Source organism: Spermophilus citellus, assembly GCF_964194105.1.
Source record: "Spermophilus citellus genome assembly, chromosome: 16".
In the NCBI taxonomy this organism is placed as follows: Eukaryota; Metazoa; Chordata; class Mammalia; order Rodentia; family Sciuridae; genus Spermophilus; species Spermophilus citellus.
Genome location: NC_138196.1, coordinates 49,086,519 through 49,102,292, shown reverse-complemented (window position 1 = coordinate 49,102,292; position 15,774 = coordinate 49,086,519).

The window sequence follows — 15,774 nt, the reverse complement described above, 5'->3', positions numbered from 1 at the left end:
TATCAATGTCTCCCTTCACAAATCCTTGCACATTTAATCTTGTCTGGCGTCTGCTTCTTGAAGTACCCAGCACAAAAGAGGAGAAATGATGAAATCTGTTCTGGACATTGATATACCAGGTAAAAATCTTGAGAACCATTGAAAGCATCAAAATAAAAAAAAAACATTTTATTCAGTAGGAAAATTGTTATGATCTGCTAAGGTTATGTTATTCCTCCTAGGAATTAAAGCTTAGGATATTGGCTTTTAGCAGAAATAACTCCTGAGATTGAAGTAGCATACACTTTTGGGCTTTGTGGTCCCTAAAACTTTTCAAATTGATACTTAATTTCAAGATTCTCATGGATGAGTTCTTTAATGGGATTAGAACAATTTCTTCCTTAAAGTGTATTTTTACTTCTTTTCATTTATCACCAGAGCCCAACTTTTAATTTCACCTCTATTACTAAATTTTTATTACCTCTTCATTCATCTCAAAAATCTGCAGGATCTTTTTTTTAATATTTATTTTTTAGTTTTAGGTGGACACAATATCTTTATTTTACATTTATGTGGTGCTGATCAAATCCAGTGCCTCATGCATGGTAGGCGAACACTCTACCACTGAGCCACAACTCCAGCCTCTTGTTTGTTTTAGTCTAACCTATTTCAAGACAATTCATGAAATCACTCTCTCTTTTTCGCCAATAGTTCAGTGTTGAAAAAAATATATATTCCAAAGTCTTGCTCCCCACTGCTTCTGTCCCAAGGCATGTCTTTCTTACGTCGCTCAGCCTAGAGATCATCCAGTAATGCATCAGATTGCAAAGCTTGGCTTTTAACCATAGTTAAAGACAGGATTCTTCCCATAATGGCTCAGTCTTTATCTTGCACCAGAAAGTCTTGGGGTCTGATCTACTGGGTCTTCTTTCCTTTGGCTCCTCACTTAGATCTTTCCCCAAATCTTGCGAATCACAAATAAGTGCTAATATGTGTGTGTAAACATGTGTGTGCATGTGAACGTGTGTAGTTATAATTTTTAGTTATATATCTTTTGGAGAATTGCACTGATTGCCAAGATTTTTCAACTGTGAAGTCAATCTAAAAGTAGAGATTTTCGCCTTCTTTTAAAAATGGATTTATATGGAAATACTAACCTTCCTTTATACATGGCAAAAATTAGCCAGAGGAAAGCCTTTGGAAAAGTTTTATGGTATTCCCATTTGCTATACCCACTCCTCCAACCTCATGCCACTCATTTTTATTAGCTCTGGAGTGTTGAGAGTGTTTGGGTACATGATCTTCCCTCCACCCTCTGAGCCAAAAGCAAAACCTACTGCAGTGGCTGCTGCTTCTCCACGGACCTCTTTAGACTGGCCTGGCTCGGAGAGCATATTGCAGACTCTTAAGTCATCCTCCAGCTGACACTGACAATAAAGCTCCCTGCAGCTCTTGAAACATGAATTAAAGGGTCCACATTATCCTTCCTATGACATTTTAAAAGACAACCTAATCGTGTTTGAAAATCTCTAATTATGCATTTGAATTGATTTTCCATCACAGAGAACATAACAGATTTACATACTCCCTCGTTCTGCCATCTTCCTAACTCAGAACACCATTTTGGGTTCTATTTGAGGCCTAGTGAAAACCTCTTTTGGTACTGTTTGGTTTTGCCTATAGAAAAATACATGTGTTCTATATACAAAGGGAATAAAATAAAAATAAAAATTTCCCAAACAAGTAAAAGTTTTGCACTTTTGTGATAATGGAACAGTGATGGGCTATTCCATTCACAGTGGGCTTTCTGCCTATGTCAACAGGAGAGGACTTTGCTGTGAATCAGGTAGTGAAGGCTATTAATTGATGTGATTTGAACTACTTTGTATTATAGACTTCATATGATAATTTAGGGTGAAAACAGATGCAGTGGAATTTCATTATGAATGCTACTTTTTATAACCCAAATTTCTCTGCCCTTCAAGTTCACCTCTGTGCCTAAGTATGGTTATACAATTGATACATGTACAGCTACAAATAGCAATCTTTCCCATATAACAAAGAATGCCATCAAGCTGGGAATTGCTCTTGACTCCATTACTAACATTTAAATTGTTTTTTGCTGTCACAAGCAGGACAATTCCTCTGAGAAAAGGAATGTGTTGGAATGCAATGATAATAGTAATAATAATGATGAGAGCAAATGCTCATAGCACTTGCTCTTTGCCTGGAACTAAATATTCTAAATGCTTAAACATATTTTATCCTTGCAACAATGTTAAGACATAACTACTGTTATTATAGCTGATTTCTTGGTGACAAAATGAGGCCCAGAGAGGTTGAGCAACTTGGCCACTTTTGCAGCTTTAACAAATAGTAGAGTCAGGATTTGAACCCAGGTGGTCTGCCTCAAGACTACAATGAGTTATCACCATAGTTGTGAAATAAAAACATCTGTTGCACACTGAATGTAGAAAGGTATTCTTGTTAACTTTAGGAGTTGGACAAATATATATATATATATATAATATATATATAATATATATATATATTATATATATAATATATATATATTATATATATATATTATATATATATTATATATATATAATATATATATATTATATATATATAATATATATATATATATATATTTTATATATATATAATATATATATATATATATTATATATATATTGGTTCTGGGGATTGAATTCAGGGGCACTTGACCACTGAGCCACATCCCCAGCCCTTTTTTTGTATTTTATTTAGAGACAAAGTCTCCTGAGTTGCCTAGCACCTCGCTTTTACTGAGGCTGGCTTTGAACTCGCAATCCTCCTGCCTCAGCCTCCTGAGCCGCTGGGATTACAGGCATGTGCCACCATGCCAGGCTGGACAAATAATTTGATTTATTTTCCTGATTACCTCATATAGGGAAAGGCTGAGAATATGTCTTCTTCAAGAGCAAACTGTCGAAGACACATCATCTATTCATCTATTTAATAACACCATTTGTATTCCAATGCTGAAAATCAGATTTGACTTTATGTATCCCTTCTTAACCTCCAACTACTTTATTTCTCATTTCATGGATAATATCTTGGCTTTGGGTTTGGATTTAGAGCCTTTTCCTTTCCCTGGAAGCCTGGCCTTCTGTGGATTATCACCTTGATAGGCGAACACCAGAGATAGAGGCCCACTGAGAAATGCCCAACTGCTTCTTTGAAGTTTCTTTAGTGTGTTAATGAAATCAAGGCAAAAAGAATGCCTTGAACTTGAAGTATTTTCTATGCAAATGTATTTTCTCACTAACAGTAGTTATCTTTTAAAGTGATTATATTTTCTTAGCAGTGTCTCCAAGATGGATAATAATTTCTCATATTTATTAAGTATCTACCACAGGCCTTGTACCATGCATAATGATACTATTACTAGGAAAGTTAAAAGACACAGGCCACATACCTGTCGAGAGGAAGACCAGTCAACCTGCCTTGGTCTACTAACTCCAGAATGCCTTTTCAACTACTGGGCTGTATTATTCTTCAACAGAGATTAGTTCGTTGAAGGATCCAGTTGGTTGAACATTTAATTTTGTGGGAGATTGTACATGAATGTGGAGAGAACAGTGAATCCCTGGGCTTTTAGGGATGAAGAATCAGTACCACTGACAGATTGGGGATGGAGAAAGAATTTTTACAGCAATCATCATACATACAATAGTTAAAATTGTATAACAGCATCACTTCATTTCTGGAAAGACTGGAGATCCAGAAGAACATAGGTCAGGTATTGAGCCTTAGGAGAAATTCTCAGTTTAGCATTGCTTGAAGAGAATCAATAAGGCCAAAGACCAGGGGAGTGGAAGAATATCAAACAAAGGACCACAGAGAGAGCCTTTGAATCACTATGGTGATCACTGGAACTCTGGGGATTATTGTTCTACAGTAATCTCTCTTATCTGTCATTTCAGTTACTCAAGATTTCAATTACGCACAGGCAACTATAGACCCAAGTTAGTAAATGGAAAATTCCAGAAATAAGCAATTCATAAACCTTGAATTGTACTTTCTGAGTACTGTGATGAAATCTTCATTCTTGTGCCCTGGGTATAGTCACCCCTTTGCCCAATGTATTTGCTCTGGGTACATAACTTGTCTTTAGTCACACATCAGTCATCTTGGTTAAGAGACTAACTGCTGCAGTACTGCAGTACTTGTGTTCAAGGAACCCTTATTTTACATACTAATGGCCAAAAAGCACAAAGGTGGTTTTGCTGGCAATGCAGAGAGGCCAAAGCCAAGCCATAGGTGCTTTCGTCAAAAGGTGAAGTTACAATAAGGTATTTTGAAAGAGAGACATCATTCCCGTAACTTTTATTACAGAATGTTGTTATAATCATTCTGTTTTATTATTATAACTATTATTAATTTGTTATTGTGTCTAATTTATAAATCAGCCTTTACCAGAGGTATGGTAGGAAAACCAGTATATACAAGGTTCAGTTCTATCTGTGACTCACGGCATCCTCTGAGGGTCCTAGAATGCATGCCCTGGAGGCACTGGGGGCACTACTATACGTTAATGGCCTCTAATTCATACATAAAGAATTAATAGAAGGAAAAATCCCAGGAGGGAAAGGAGACAGTATTATAAGAGACTCATTTTTTTTTCCTGCCAATGTTTGAGCTTCTTTCCACTCTTTGTTTTGCATTGGGCTGATCAGCACAGTTTAAAAGACAAAGACAAAAATAAACTCATTTACCTTTTCTGACACAAAATGTAGGGTCCTAAAATGACAGCAAAATGGATTTATAAAACAGAGGGCCGCCATAATAGAAATCTCACATTTTTGGTTATTAAGTAACGAAAGGTTACTACTGATATTTGAAACAAATGCCAAGATGATGAATCCTGAATTGCAGTAGCTTTCTCCGTATGGCTGAAGACTAGCTGATAGCCAGATGGAATTGTCCATCAGTATGTTCCTGACAACCTGGTATTGGATAGTGTCAGTGGCTTGTGTAGCAGATTTTTGCTTTTTCAATATTAAAGATGGTAGGTCAAGTCTAAACCAATCAGGAATAGAGGTTTATAAGAAATCAGTTATCAAAAATAATCTCCATTACTTATAAGGATATATTTTATACACGGTTATCATTTTAGCACTTTCAAAAGGTAGTTTATAAAAAAGGTCCAATATTACCATTGTTTTCTTCTGTTAAGATCTACACAGGGAAAGCTATGAGGTCTACTACCACTCTACCTTACTAAAGAGCACTGTTTGGGGAAGTTGTTGTTAAGAAACTTACTATTAAATGACTGGAAACAAAGGAAAGGAAAACAATTTTGTCAATTTGGGCCGGTGCTGACCAGCTAATTGTTTCACATTCTAATAGAGATTCAATGAGTGGGGGAAAAAAAAATCAATGAACTGAAAGGGCATCTTATTTAATCTAAGAAACCTATTCAGAAGAGTTTGAGGACAAATCTTCTCTTTGTAAGAGGAACAAGAAAACCTTCTGAAGTTAACACATGCTAATTCAAAGTTAGTGATCTCATGGGCACTTGATATTTTAACTGTAGAGTAAAGGTCAGCTGCTATAATAATGATAACTTCAAATACCATGAATTAGATAGCAGAGGATTTCCTCTTTCTCTCAGGTAATAATCTTTGGTGAAAAGTAACCTCTACTCAAGAGTGTCATGCAGGAGCCTAGGCTACCACAGAACATGCTTTCATTTAACTGCATTAAGTTTTACCTAAACGCATCTCTATAACTGAGTGATAAAACTTAGATCAAATGGGTCTCTGGAGTTAGTGAACTGTGTAAAGAATGTGTCAAGCCTAACTTAAGAGTTTACCCTTGTAACTGAGTGACAGAGTCTCAGTCAATCACAATATTTGAAGATTAGCCATTTGTAGGCTGCCAACGGATCAGATCATGTCCATATAAGGCAAATGCCAATCAGGTTGCTTCTACATGACACTTCCTTTTTTTTCTGTTTATAAATAGCTGGCACGTGTGGTGGGTGTTGTGAAGCATTCTGAGTCAACTTTGATTGGAATGTTCCTGGGTCCCGGAAACGTTTTCTTGCTCAAACTTCATCACATTTAACCTATCTCACAATTTCCTTTAACAGTTTGGCGACATCATTCATGACCATTTCAAGCTCCTAGGAGTGAGGAGACTAAGGAAGGGTGGAAGTCCAGAGCAAGGGATTTGCCTTTAAGCATGTGACACAGAAGCTCCAGACATCTGCTTGTCTCAGATTCCACTTATCCTCTGCTCACACATATCTGTGAGGAATGTTGGGAATTATGTGAAGCCCCATGCTCAAAAGACAACTCATCTGGGGACAATCAGCAGTCCCTTCAGCAGCTGTACTAAAACTTAACAGATGCTACTTGGTTGACATGAATACTTTGAAAATCATACAGGTTTTCAATTCTTTATGGCTCTTGAGTTACACGCATTTTTGGAAGTCAGGATTCTCCTGTTTAAAGAAAACTAATAAATTATAGCAAACTGCATGCTGTGAAACACCCCAGTAGGGTCTGAGGGCGCACCTCTTAAGCAAATCAATGAACATCTCTATAGTGAAATGTAATGTTATGGGTGAAGTTATATGAGCAAATGACCAAACAAACTTCATGTATAAGAGAGGCTTCTTCTAAGAGAAAACTCTGCCTCCTGCCATCCTGATCCTGCTTAGCACACCCTACTTAGAAATGCATACGTTTCTTTTCTTCTTATGCAATGCAAATTTGTTCTCTTTTGAGTTCCCATTTTTCTTGGACAATGTACCCTATCAGAGAATGATTGTCTAGACGTTAGTTAATAACCATTCTTTAACTTGTACTCAACTAGGGTTGTTTTGACTCACTTCCCCTTTTGCTTATGATTTTAGATCTTGTGATGTTTGTTTATGGTTTTGAATTTTAGCAACAGCCGCTTATGATTAATGTGGTTTGGGACTATAAAGATCTGTACTAACCCTTTGAGGGTGTAATCTTGCAGCTTGCCCCTTGGTCCCCAGTTGGTGAATCCAGACCATCAGCTAGTGAATAAAGATGGTTCTGTCTCCTGCTTTAAGATTGACTTGGTGATTTATTGCAATCTCACCATAACAGTGAGAACATTCAAACTAACAGGGATCAATAAAGAGTAAAAACATCTTTCTGCAACTGTAGCAAAGGTTTTGCCACCAAATAAGTTGTCACCAAAATGAGAACACTTATAGGTTGGTACTTGAAATTGTTGATTAAAAATTGTGGCACTGAATATAAGACCATGAAATTTAAGCATAATTAAGTAACTTGAAAGCAAAAATTTTAAAGTTATTACAATGACATGAGGTTAGAGAATTCTTAAGTTCTCTCTTTTAACATTATGTGCTTATGCATTTATGTGTGGGGGGGCACCACATCTAAAACAATGACAAGGTAGCTTGAAAAACCTAGGAATAAATGAATAAAGTGGTTTCCACTCCAAATAGCAACAATACTAGGGATGTTGGAGGTGATGACCTAAGAGAAGGGAGGATGAGTACAGGAAGCAGGTAAGTCTCTTTGTCCCCTGGGCAAAATTTCTAGAGGTCATTCTCTTAAATAAATAAATAAATAAAAATTAAGGAATAGGATTGTTGGGATGTTACATGTCCCCATGTCTCATCTTTAATCTCATCCTATAGCCCTTTCCCAGGATAGTTCTATTGGTACGTGTGCAACTTTAACAGGTGGAGCCTCGTGAAAGGCCTTTATGTCATTGGAAGCATGCCCTTGAAGGGGAGAGTGGGACCTCAGTCCCCTCCTCTTTCTTTCTTTTGGCTCCCAGTTATGAGATGAGCAGTTTTGCCTCAGCACTCTCACCATAAGGGACTGCCTCACTACAGGCCCCGAAGCAGTAAGTTCAATTGATCAAGGACTGGAACCTCTAATTCTATAAACCAAAATAAATCTTCCTCTTTTATAAGTTGATTATCTCAGGTATTTTGTTATGATGACAGAAAAGAATCTAACATAAGGGACACAATGACATTGCATTGTTAAGTTAATGAGAAAAAGACATTAGAGGAAGCTGCATGAGTCCAGAGAAGATTCCATGAATGACACCCCAAGAGACAATTGCTCTTTTATCCACATCCATTTCTTCCCCAGGTTTACCCCAGGTCTCTCTCTATTTAGTTGGTATCCAATTGGCATTTACCTCCAAATACCACCCTGCACTTTCCTTCTTCTCCTTTTTGGAAGAGAAACAACGGTATGCATCTTTGGTCAGCACTTGCTAACTGACCCTTAATACTCTCACAATCAGTTTTTTATTTGCTTCTCTGCAGTTATCATAATGCATAATAAGAAGAATATCAAGAATATCACTTGATTTTTTTTCAGAATTAACAAAAGTGTCCAGACATGAAAGTATCACAAAACAGGTGCTTGTGTCTGATCAAATGTGAACAATGTGAATAATGTGAATTTGATACTCTTTCTCTGGGTGATTCCAGCTTCACTTCAGGGTACTGTGACAGAAGTGGGTTTGGAAAATCTTTGTACAAGGAGGAGAATCACTTGAGGAAGATTTAAGTCTTCTTATAGTAGTGTATGGTTGGCAGAAAAATTGAGAGGAAGGTATAAATATTTCCCATAAGCCTCCAGGTTCAGAAAGGGTGAAAAATCTCCCCAACTACCAACATCCTCCACTTGAGTGGCACATTTGTTACAACTGATGAACTTATATTTACACATCTAGAAATTCAAAATCCATAGTTTACATTAAGGCTTACTAAATAAGGACATGTATCCACCATTATTATAGTATTAAATAGTATAGTTTCATTACCCTAAAAATTCTTTGTGCTCTTGCCCATTCACCCCTCTCACCCCATAACCCTTGGTAACCCTTAATATTTTTATAGTCTCTCTATAGTTTGGACTTTTCTAGAATGTTTCATGGTTGTAATCATTTAGTATGCAGCTGGAATTCTTTGGACTAAGAATTCAGTGGAACTTTATTTTATTCTAGGATGGACTCCTTCTTCGATTGCATTTTCTGCTGTGTCTTTGTGAGATAGCTTCATACTTTCTTCTTCTCCACTTTGCCTTTCATGTAAGAAAATGATTCCCAATTCCCACCATCTGTCCTATAATACTTCAAGATACCCAACACCTGAAGAAAAACCTATGGTGAATAACTCAATAGCCTACCATCTGATGCCATGTCTCCCTGAGGAGGATCTGATCAGATCATTCATACAAAAATACATTCAGTTCTTCCATTATGCTTGTTTTGAAAATGCAAATTTGTTCCAACACAATTGAGGTATCAGAGAACAATTTGAGCATAATGTGAATTTCATGTTTATGTATGCATGATTTCATCCGTGAGTGATACTAGTTAAACAGAGAAAACTGTACCCAGATGAACCTAGCCATCCTGGAATGCACCACACACACACACACACACACACACACACACACACACACACCACACACATACACACACATCTTTCAAACATCTGCTGGCTATCTTAATTCAGTGCAAGTGTTATGAGCCACACCCTTCACATTTGGCCTTAATAACCTTCTGTCTGATTTCCTTTCTTTCCTGTTCCTCCTGGTAACCCTCCCTTCAGCACTTTGAAATGACTCTTAAGCTGTAGTCCTTCTGATCCCCACTTCTACAAGCAAACTTCAAATCTTTTTCAAGTGCTACATTTATTGCTGTACTTTATGTTTTTCTTAACCACTTCTAAGGGTAAAACTGTTATTATATGTATTAGCTTTCTATCTTTCTAAAATGTGCCAACAGACAATATTTCTAAGTTTTGTGTCCATATCCTATAAGTCCTGTGGTTTTTATTGTACCATTTTGCATATCGAAGTGATTTATAAAAACATATATAAGCCAGCTGTGCCGGCAAATGCCTGTAATTCCAGCAACCATGGAGACTGAGGTAGGAGGATTGCAAGTTCAAGGACAGCCTCAGCAACTTTGTGAGGCCCTCAGTAACTTAGTGGGACCCTGTCTCAAAAATAAAAAGGGATGGAGATGTGGCTCAGTGGTTAAGTGACTTTGGGTTAAATTCCCAGTACAAAACAAACAAACAAACAAAAAAACCAAACCAAAACAACAAAAACCACATATATAGCATTCTAATCAGAAGTGACTGTGTATGATATCATGATAAAATGGAACTCCTTTTCTCTAGAATTCCACTGAGGGTCTGATATCATCTAGGCAGCAATATTCTTATTTTAAACTTGCAAAACAATTGTAGAAAAATAGCTTTTCCTTTTCTTAAAGTCAGCATGTTTTATTTATTTATTTATTTTTTGTTTTGTTTAGCTTTTCTTTAGTTATTCTTACTTTAGGTGGACCAGTGTTAAAGTTGAAGAAGATGTATGTTTATTTAAAAATTAAAGACTTTAGAGCAAGAGGTATGTTTATTTAAAAGACTTTAGAGCAAAATAAGTTGAATGTCATTAGCTTGGGGTTATTTCTGTTCAGAAGAATTTTTGTAACTAATTAATTTTGGAGAATACATTTTGAAGAAACTAAACTTCAGCCAATTACAAACAGCCAATCACAAACAACCATTTATCAGCCAATCACAAGTAGTCAACCAGTCATAAGCAGTATAACTATAGACCTTCCATTCCATCTGGTTAGACCAAAATGAGGCAAATGCCTTGTCTTTCAAGTAAGTTAACTTTGCTTTCACAGCAGCCTGTAAAGCGTGCTGCACATACTGTTAAAGCGGAGGTCTCTGAACCTCTTGTGTGTTTGAGTGCTGCCTGATTCATGAATTCTTTAATGCTCAATGAACTCTTCCATGCTTCTAGGTATTTTCTTCGGAAAGAGTAAGCTGAGCACCAGGCTCCATATATCACTCTTCTAGAAGAGGTAGAGCTTACTTTCCCCTCATCTCATCTTTGGTGGGAGGGGCTTCAGGCCACTAGATAGCTTACTGGGTTTCTATGGAGCTTATGGTCCCCTGATGGAGTGGTATTTGACTTCTGCCTCATTAATGCCTACAACCTGGTTGAACTGGTCTGACCTACGTGATCAGATAAAATTTTGTATATCTGCCACAACTGCTTGAAATAATTATTTAGAGTGTTTTCATGAGGCATGAGAAGAAATGGAGATCATGACCTCGGGGAATTGTGGACAAGATGTAAGAACATGAGCAAAGGGCAGAGGGGAGAGAAGGTGCCACTCTTCTGGATTTCAAGATGGAGACCGGAGTCAACAGCCTCTAGCAGCTAGAACATGCAAGAAAATAGACAGTACCCTAGATCTTCCATGAGGAATGCAGGTTGTTTACTCCTTATTTCAACCTTGTAAAATGATTTCAGACTTCTGACCTCCAGAATTGCAAGATGACAAATTTGTCTTGTGTTAAGGGATCAAATTTGTTATGGTCATGGCCATCCAACTAGAAAGTGAAGGGCTCATAGTGTAGCCCAGCTCTCATGACAGTAAGAGGACACTAATAAAGTCAAGAATGCAGGAAACAGGGAAAGGATAGAAAAGAAAAAGACCTTCAAATTCTTATATGAAACTGAGGATCACAATAGCTAGTGGCACAGGAAGACCCAGTCCAGGCAGACTCCCCCTACTGATTCTACCCATGGCACCTTCTGTCTGCTATTGGCAAAATATCTTTTAGTCTGTGAGTAAAATGATGTTGTTTACAAGCAAAGTTGAAAGCATAAAAGATTTTCAATAAAATCCTAAGGGCTCATTAGAATTGGGATCAATTTTATGCAGTGTGGCTTGGGAAGCATCCTTCTATGATCAGAGGGTGGATCCTGAATAGCCCATTGTGTTAGGAATAGAGAGAATTGCTATATTTGTGTGTAAAAATACCAGGGAACTGGCCCAAACTGAGTGGAAAAACAGGCTGACTCTGTAGACTTATTCAAGCAGAAGTGCCTGCAGCCTGGCCAAACGGGTCTGACATACATGATCAACATGAAATTGTGTATATCTGCCATGACCGCTCGAATAGCTGTTAAGCAAAGGTATTGTTTCTTATGTGCTGTTTCACTCCTTACTTCTTCATATTTTCTTTTTTGCTTCTTTACCTCTTTTGAGACACAGTGTGGATGTCAGGTAGAGCCAGGTTGCATATTATGTCTCTGCTTTCCATATGGCTAACCATGCCAAGGGCCTGGAACATTCTGAACGTAAAACAGATGTTTCTTTCTGTCTGGTCCTCCTTTCATAATACACATCGTAGTGATTGACATTTATCACAAGCCCATTTTTTTTCTTTTTCTTCTAAAATACGGTCTCAGAATATCCTGAAATAATTTCAAGCCAAGAAGATACTTGGCCATCAAGTAATTCTACAATGGGAGCTATTAACGACTTCTATGGTTTGATGGTCAAGGATAGAATTGGCTAGAGGAACCACAAATGTTATCACACTTCATTAGAAAAAGAAAAATTAATATTACTGTGTGGGTAGAGATTAAAGTGTTGGATCCAGCTATGGTTTGGATGTATTTTGTCTCCCAATCAGTGTGACAATATTAAGAAGTGGTGAAACCTTTTAAAGTCGGAGTCTACTAGGAGGTAATGACCTCATTTGGAGTATTGCCTTCAAAAGGAATTAATGCTAGTCTCATGGAAAGAATTCTTGAAAGAGTGAATTGTTTAAAAAAAAAAGAAAGAAAAAAATCCAGACTAATCTCTCCCCATCTCTGCTTTCCTGTCTCACCATGTGATCTCTTCCTCACACATTCTTACCACTGTAATGCCATTTTGATACCATCAGCTATAGGCTTTCACTCTAGTAGAGCAGAAACAAGCATTATGCTCTTGACCTTCAAAACTATAAGTTAAATAAACCTTTTTTTTTCTTTGTAATGTGCCCAGACTCAGGTATTTTATTGGAGCAACTGAGCATGTACTAATACAAGTAGTTAAAAACATTTTACTTTTTCCTCATGTTTGTAGTGATACAACATTGCAGGCTTAATTGTTAAACAGTACAATCTTGAGCAATAGGAATAATTTAAGCTCTAATAAATGTTAGGAATTTAGACTCAGAATGGGGTTTGAACCTTGGCATCTCAGAAATATTTGACTTCAGGCAATTTTCTTAACCTTTCCAAGCCTCATTTATTCAACTGAACTTTCATTGAGTATCTCCAATGGGTCTGCCACTGACCCATTCTGAAAAAATAGCAGATAAAAAAGAGTCCCTGTTCTGCAGAGAAACCATCAGCCTTTAGTTTCCTCAGGTGTCAAAAATTTGAATAGTACCCCTCCTGCAGCATGTTGTGAGGATTAAATGAGATAAATTTTTATGAGAGCATTTCACATTCAGAAGAAACTCAATAAATGTTAATTTCTTTCTCTCCCCATTGGCAGCCTAGTGGGAAGGAAATTTGTCAGCTGGGAAATCTTCATTTGTGCTTTTCAAATAATATTAACATTGCCTTGGGGGTGATTGGTTCTGAATAACAAGTATGAAAACAATATGAGAATGAGGGTTACTCCCTGGATTGGTAAAAATCAGAGTGAGATTTTGGTTAATAGTCAGCATTTGGAAAGAATCTCAATTCTAGTGAACCCAGTTCTAGGGTGTGATGAGAGGTACTGGAACAAAACCTGTTTGCCATTGACAGGGCCAAGTAGGAAGCAGGCAGGGCTTTGAGAGAAACTGGCAGAAGTGCATATTTATGCTCTTGGGTTTCCAGAAGAGTCTACTATAGTCAAACGTGGTAACTCTTTTTTTTTAATTTAAAGTTTTTTTTTAAAAAATATGGACACAATATCTTATTTATTTTATTTATTTTAATGTGGTGCTGAGGATCCAACCCAGTGCCTCATGCATGCTAGGCAAGTGCTTTGCCACTGAGCTACAGCCCCAGACCAAACGCGGTAACTCTTCAGTTGTAAGAGTGAAAAAAAAAAAAAAAAAGAAAAAAAAAGAGTTAAAAATTCTTTAGGGGGGGAAAAAAAGAAAAAAATTCCTTAGTACATGAATTCATGAATTCTGTGATCACTAATTCACAAAGAGTAGTATCAAAGTTTTACTCAAAGGAAGAATAGTTTTTCTCATATGAAAAAAAAAAGCTCACTTCAGAACTTCAGAGTCGTGAAGTGATTTGTGAGGAAACTCTGCAGTCATGGTGGTGGACAGAGTGAACGTGAGAAATGACCACTCCTGAACACCAGCCAAAGGCCACCAGTGCACCCTGGAGTTGAAGGAAGTAGGATTATTGGTGCTGGCAGCAGCAAGGAGATCATACCTTGCGACCCCACCAGGCTGCTCGTGAAGGTGTTAGGAAGGGCTTGTTATGAGGTGTCAGTTTGAATAAAGTGATTTGGGATGAGGAGTCCGTGTGTTTTCCTCTGGTGCTGTCAGGAAATGGTAGGAAGTCTATTAAAATATCTTAATTTCTATCTAGTAGGCAGGAGGAACAAAGCAGGGTTTAGGCTGTAATTCAAAAAAGAGAAAGTCATTTTTGCTACCTGGGTGAAAGGTGCATTTGACACTGTTATGGTACACACAGTTCTCTTTAAAAAAAAAAAAAAAGATCTGTGCTCAGATGTTGGTGGAATGGTCTTGACTTCCTCTTCCTCCATCAGAACCACGGAGCAGCCTTGTTTGATGCTGGTGCTCTGTAAGTGTCCTGTTCACCTGCACCTGTGGCCATCAGCTCTGCTCCTGGCTGCTTTTCTCTTGCTGACTTCTTCCACCCTCAGTTATGTATGCCCGGTCTCTACCTGTCCAGGAGAAATGGGCAGAGGCAACCCAACAGAAGGAACCAATAGCCACTGATATCTGCAATAGGCCTTTTAAATTTGCAAGATATAAGAAAGTGATAGTCTGTTATCAGGAACAAAAGCACTGGAAGGAAGTGGTTGAATGGGGGAGATTACAGAAAAAGAAGGAGGCTGGAAAGAAAAAGAAAGATAGGAAGGCTCATGAGACACTGTCTCTTCCAAGTCTATCAGGTTTCTTCCAGTGTTTGGCACGAGAATATGTAAGTGATATGGAACTTACTCATATGTAGGAATGCTCTTTTAAAATCTGCCAAATCTATTAGTGATTGATTTTGTGAAACACCTCTCTTGGAATGCCGTATGTGTTTTGTCATGGGATTCAGGATGCAGTTGGAGAAGGGACCAAATTCTTCCCTTCAATCTCCCTCATGAATTATTTGAGATGGTTCTGTTCTGACATTGGTCTCTCAGCTCTGCTGTCCTCATTTTTCCATTTATTCATTTCCTACAGGTAGCCACACAATTAGAGATGGGGATGAGGATACGCTTTATTTCGGAGCAGGAAGGAGTGTTCCCTAGAAAACAGGATCCAGTGAAGTCAAACTTCAACACAAACAAGGGTTACAGAACTGTCAGGAGAAAAAGAATTTTCACAATGGATTTCACTGTATCTCCTTACAGTATAATAAAGAAGTTTTGATAGAGGGATGTGAAACAAAAAAAGTTCTTCTTCCTTCCTTCCTTCCTTCCTTCCTTCCTTCCTTCCTTCCTTCCTTCCTTCCTTCCTTCCTTCCTTTCTTTCTTTCTTTCTTTCTTTCTTTCTTTCTTTCTTTCTTTCTCTCTCTCTCTCTCCCTTCCTCCCTCCCTCCCTCCCTCCCTCCCTCCCTCTGTTTCTTTCTTTCTTTCTTTCTTTCTTTCTTTCTTTCTTTCTTTCTTTCTTTCTTTCTTTCTTTCTTTCTTTCTCTCTCTCCCTCTCTTTCTCTCTTTTTCTTTTTCTCTCTTCTTTCTTCCTCCCTCCCTCCCTCCTTCCCTCCTTCCTTCCTTCCT